Source organism: Galeopterus variegatus, unplaced genomic scaffold (assembly GCF_000696425.1).
Source record: "Galeopterus variegatus unplaced genomic scaffold, G_variegatus-3.0.2 Scaffold1550, whole genome shotgun sequence".
Lineage (NCBI taxonomy): Eukaryota > Metazoa > Chordata > Mammalia > Dermoptera > Cynocephalidae > Galeopterus > Galeopterus variegatus.
Genome location: NW_007727661.1, coordinates 393,301 through 399,492, shown reverse-complemented (window position 1 = coordinate 399,492; position 6,192 = coordinate 393,301).

Below are 6,192 nucleotides of genomic sequence, written 5' to 3'. Positions count from 1 at the left end.
AAGAGGCTTTATGTAGAAGTGTTTGCTTCTTTATTATGTTCTAGAAGGTTGGAAATACAGATATCGCTTTTCTTTGCAGAAAGCAGCATAATAACTCTGACAAGACTATAAGCAGAGCTGTTTCCAAAGGCCAAATGCAGATAATATGGCTAAAGTCCTGACTAGGGAATAACTAACACAAGTGTGATCCATTATGACCATGAGTTTAAGGTTTCATTAATATCACTTCTGTTCAAAGAAGGGCGTTTGTAGAACTTCAATTTAAAATAAACTCTCCTCCATTGGACTTCATTGTTTAGAACTGGATGAGAAAACCAGCTTTCTTTCATTTCTTAAACCCTGCTTAATGATTTTTCAATGGTTTAACAAAGGGAAGGTTTATTGTAATTCAGTAAGACTAATGTTTCTTACATTTACAACTAAAAATACCTATAACAAATTAACTGAAACAAATCTACTCTAGTTGCTTTATTTTCTCTGTAATCATAGTATATTACATGAAATTGTAATGTAAGACAAAACTTTGGGGGGGTCTGACATATAAAGTTGAGCATATGATTCTCATTCCCCAATTATTTCACATATTCAATACTTTTTCATTTTTATTTTCAGATACACAAACAAGCTACTAGATTTACACTCAATATTATTAAATTTATGCAACCTTGGACTTTTTAAAAAATAACTTACTGTTTTCTCTTAATAATAAATGATCACATTTTTACAATGTTTAGCCTATAATTTATTAATCCAATTAAAAAACTAATTTTTTCATGTTATCTTCAGGACTTATTTGATCTTACCCTAAAATAATGTTAAATCTTGAAAGTTTATTTAGGAATTACCAATATCAAACATATTGGGAAGGAATCTACAGGAATATTTCGTGACCCGTTTTTCTGCTTCACAAAATCTCATACTTTATATTTTATCAAAGACAAGCCAGTAGAAGAGGGGAAAAAATGTATGCTGAAGAACTCAGCTCATTAATCATTAATTAAAACCTGGTTTTCCAATTGGATTGTCAGATGTTCAAATCACCTGAAGAAATCTTGAAATCCATTCTCTCAATAGATCAACCAAAATCCAAGGGCAACTGAAAGATTGTCCAATACATAGAAGCAGGTGAGAACATTTTTAAATGGAAAAGTAAAAAACGGAATCTCTCAAATACATTATATTTTATATATTTTACTAACTAGTATTCTTTTGTTTGTAAAAATTTTGAAAAATTTAGAATTTGGGTAATCTTTTCAAAACAGCAAATGTTATTGCAGGAAATTTAGTGTACTTCCAATATTTAATGAAAATACCTATAATACAATACAGATTACTTGAGAGCTCTTTGAAACAAGAATTACATATCTTGAATGCAGGAAACCCTTCAAGGAATATTGATTGGGTGAATGTGTGTGTAAGAAAGGGGTATTGGGAGAGGAAACAATGACAGAAGGAAACATTGACTAGGCACCTACTATGTGCTAGGAATTCACAACATTCTAGAAAGAAAGAATTATTATCATTTTAATTTTTAAAACATAGTTTTCTTCTTTTAAAGATTAAATCAATGGTGCTCAAGATGTCTGTGTATGGTGCTCCAACTGATACAGATGATGTGTAGGAAACTCACCTATATTTCACTCCAGAGCTCTTGATATGAAGATGCAGTACTGGTTTTCTTGGATGACAGTCTGAAAAGTAAGACAAGCACAAACATACCCTAATCCTCCCAACAGTACAAATTGAAGAATTTTAAAAACCAACATTATGCTAACTTGATTACTCTTAAACAAAAGATTACTAAAACATTATGTTTTTATTTATATTCAAAATACTGTCTAACTTTGGAAAAGTGTAACTTAGTACCTTATTATTTGAAGAAGTACAAGATAAATGCTAATATTCTTTTAGAGGAATTTATGTGATTTCTTCTTATTCAGAATAAAAATCCAGCTTTAAATTGTCCTTTAAGGGCCGGCCTGGTGGCGCACTGGATAGTGCGCCGCTTGGGAAGCGCGGAGGCGCTCCCGCCCGAGGGTTCGGATCCCACATGCAGACCAGTTCCCGCTCACTGGCTGAGCGAGGTGCGGGAGCAACGCCGAGGGTTGCGATCCCGTTGCCGGTCCCCAGTCCGGTACGGGGGCAACACTGAGGGTTGCGATCCGTTGCCGGACACGGAAAAAGACAAAAAAAAAAAAAGAGCAAACTCATAAAAACTATCCTGTCAGGGATAGTGCACAAACTTTTATAAGGACAAAAATGACATTTACCCAGGAGAAAATCACATTTGACCATAAACATTTGTAAGCCAAAATCGTGGCAGAATTTTAATTTCACTTTTACTAAGGGATGACAGTGATTCTCTGATTGCCTTTTGATTCTAAATCTTTTATTTGTTGAGCTTCCAAGATTTAGATATCCATTCTTATTTTGGATCCTAATGGTACTGTAGTTTTAAATCTGTGCTTAAGTCCAATTTTTCTTTCTTTGACATATCCCACCCAGCTGAGCTATGATATTGGTTTATTGTAAATCACAGTTGGAAGAATAGAATTGAAAGGTTCTGAATAAATGAAGTTCATTTTTCTTGTCTGCACACTTGCACAAAAAGAAATGTGAAGCTTCAAGGAAAATTGTATGCCATGTACAAACTTTCTATGGGGTATACTCAACTTACTGGGTAAGGGATATCTCTAAGAAGATATCTAGTATAGAGTTCTATGTTTTAAATTAAATTCTTGTGATCCACTATATTTATGAATTTAGAAAGTATCCACTCACAAGTGACTTACTGTTCTATGTTAATCAGGCAAGAGTTGCCTATAAGACATTCTTGAAGGAAAAGTAATTAACAGTCCAGGAACTAAGAAATGAAGACAGCCCTTTGTTGAAACGAATTCAAAGAAATTTTTTGAGCCTCCCAATATGGGGTTACCAGCTCTTATCTTTTGTACCAGGCCACCCTCTGTTATTTCCTTTCTTGGCTTCTCCTTTATACAAGTGGTCATCAAAAAGTTCATGGAAAGATTCCTATTATCTTTTAATTCTATTTTCCATAAATTTTTTAAAGTACCCTAGTATGGAGAAATTCTCATACCCTCTCCTCCTTGTTACTGCTACATACAACTTTCCCTTTACCCATTCATGGCTGTTCTTACCCTATCGGTATAAAGTTGTTTTACCAATGTTGATGCCAACATTTAATACTTTCCCTAGGTAATGAAAAAAATACTTAATATTTTTAAACACTTACAGTCTTTGTTCCAAGTATTTTATATAAATCATCTCATTTCATTCACATGAGAATTTTTTTGAAGTACATGATTTTTTTCTCATGTCAAAAATGAGGGAAGTGAGGCAAGATAGAATATTAGAAAATGTTTATCAAACTCCATTTGTAATTAAAGTTTGCTCCAGGATTTCATTTCTGCTAAATTCCACTATTTTTTTTTTCATTTTTTTCTACCCTAGTACTTAAGTTTTCAGTAGAAGTAATCATCATCAGAGTTACATCATTTTTCTGGGTTCGGGAGTAGGAGTAGACATGGAGTAGTATTCACATTCCTGGAAACAAATTAAAATAATCCTCTAAATATTTTTACTATGCCATTCTAGAAGAGAACTGTCCCTTAATCACCGCTCTACTAAATCCTACCTTTTATATGTACTTATCTTTCAAACTTGAATTATCGTTTAGATACTGTCAACTCAACATCTCCAACATCATATGTGACTATTTATTTAACACCTGTGCTTAAGTGCACACATTCACCTCAAATGTCTCAACCTGAGCTCAGCATTTTCTTTCACTAACTGTCTATCCATATCCCCTTTATATGTAGAATCAAACCCAAGTTACCTACCTTAGGAGACTTAGAATCCTCCTTCACATCTTTTTTTTTTTTTCTGCTTCTTTCCTTATCAACAAATCATTTCATTTTGTATTCTTAATCAAATTGCTTCCATTTTTATTAAGGTCTTAAATTAAGAACAACTACTATCCATTTTAGAACCTTTGCAACTATTCCTGCCTCTAGCTTTTTTCCTGTTTGACCCACACCCTCCATGACAGCCTACTTTGATATTGACCTAATCACTTATCCTGATTAATTTCACTTTATGACCTTCAAAAGCATTCTAGATTCTAGTCATGGTTATGTCATTGGACCATTCTGTCTTTTATTCTTAATTCAAAAATATTCCACACATCCTTGATAAAGCAGTTATCTAAGAAGAAAAATTTTATCTTCTTAGCATTTGGTGCTTGAATTCCCAAGAAGTGGAAGACCACCTCTGTTGCAGAAAAGCTTTGAGATGACCTCTAAGGATAGAAGTTGTCTCTAGTCTGGACCTGTATTTTATTTCATAAGGAAGTAACTTTGCACACTAGAGGAAGCCTGATTAAACTCAGATTAAGATCCACCGAATGGTGGCTGTAGAGACTTTGGACAGAATGGAAATATCTGAAGGAATTAATTAAAAACTTAGTTTTTCATGTGGGCAATGAACTTTCTCTCCTAAGATATTTCCAGTAACATCTATTGGCTTGCTTACTAGAGTGGACATTTTATAGTGAATATAAAAAAACACTGCTTCATCTAAGTGTTTAAAGTCAAAGTAAGAACTCTGAACTTCTTTCAACTCTTTCTATCTCTATGAATATAAAGAGAATCAAACTGAGCAAAAATTGCTGAATATATAACACAGCACAATATAGTACTTTTAATTTTCAAGGACACAAAACCAAAAGACATGACATTTGATGGGTTTTCAACAGTATTTGGGTACAGAATTCCTGTTTGTAAGTAAAATTTCAGCAGAGCAGCAGCGACAATTTGAGTATGTCAGAATGCCTAGTAGCCTAAATGCTCAAAAGTTTGCTAAAAAGGGAACAATCAATAAACTTAAAAAGCAACAGCAAAAGCAAACCCAGAGTTCTCTAATTTGATGCACACATATACATAAAAATAAATAATTACATAAGTATTAGGTAGCATTTATTTAGCACTTACTCTGTTATGTTTACTATGCTATACATATATATGTATGTATGTATGTATGTATGTATGTATGTATGTATATACACATATACACACATTTATATATGAGGGATCTTCAAAAGGTTCATGGAAAATGTGTATTATAAAAAATTATACATGTGATTCAAAATTTTTGTGCCAAAATCAGCTTTTAGTAATGTATTATAACATGGCTGAATATGATCTAATATTAGTCACTAAGAAGGATAAGACAGTTTAATAAAAGGCTGTATCAGAGCAGCATAAATTCGACTAAAATTGAAGCAAGAATAAACATCAAATCTATGGTGCAGTTTGGATAGAAGAATGTTGAAATCACTGATGCTTTATGAAAAGTTTATAGGAACCATGACCCAAATAAATCAGCAGTTTACAAATGGATAACTTGCCTTAATAAGAGCTGAGACAATGTTGAAGATTAAGCTTGCAGTGGCAGAGCATCCAAGTCAATTTGCCAGGAAAAAAATTAATCTTTTTCATGTCCTAATTGAAGAGGGCTGATGGTTAACAGCAGAAACAATAACCAATACCATGGACCTCAATTGGTTCAGCTACACAATTCTGACTGAAAAATTATAGTCAAGTAAATTTTTCACTCAATGGCTGCCAAAACTGTCATACTCTTAGCTGCAGACAAGAGCAGAGCTTTCAATGGAAATCTTGAACAAGTAGAATCAAGATCCTGGAGTATTTCTTCAAAAAATGTTAACAGCAGGTGAAACATAGTTCTATCCTGAAGACAAAGTACCATCAAAGCCATGGCCACCAAGAGGTGGCAGTGGTTCAGTCAAAGCAAAAGCAGACTAGTAGGAGCAAAGGTCACAGCAACAGCTTTTTTGGAATGCTCAAGGAATTTCACTTGTTGAGTTTCAGGAGGACCAAAGAACAACATCTGCTTATCATGAGAGTGTTTGGAGAAAGGGAGTCAAAGCTTTAGCAGAGAGTTCTCCACCACAACAATGCTCCTGCTCACTTATTTCATCAAAGAAGGAAAATTTTGCAAAATTTTCAATGGGACATCGTTAGGCATCCACCTTACAGTACTGATTTGGCTCTTTCTGACTTCCTTTTGTTTCCTAACCTTAAAAAATATTTAAAGGGCACCTATTTTTCTTCAATAATGTCAAAAGACTGCATTGACATGGTTAAATTC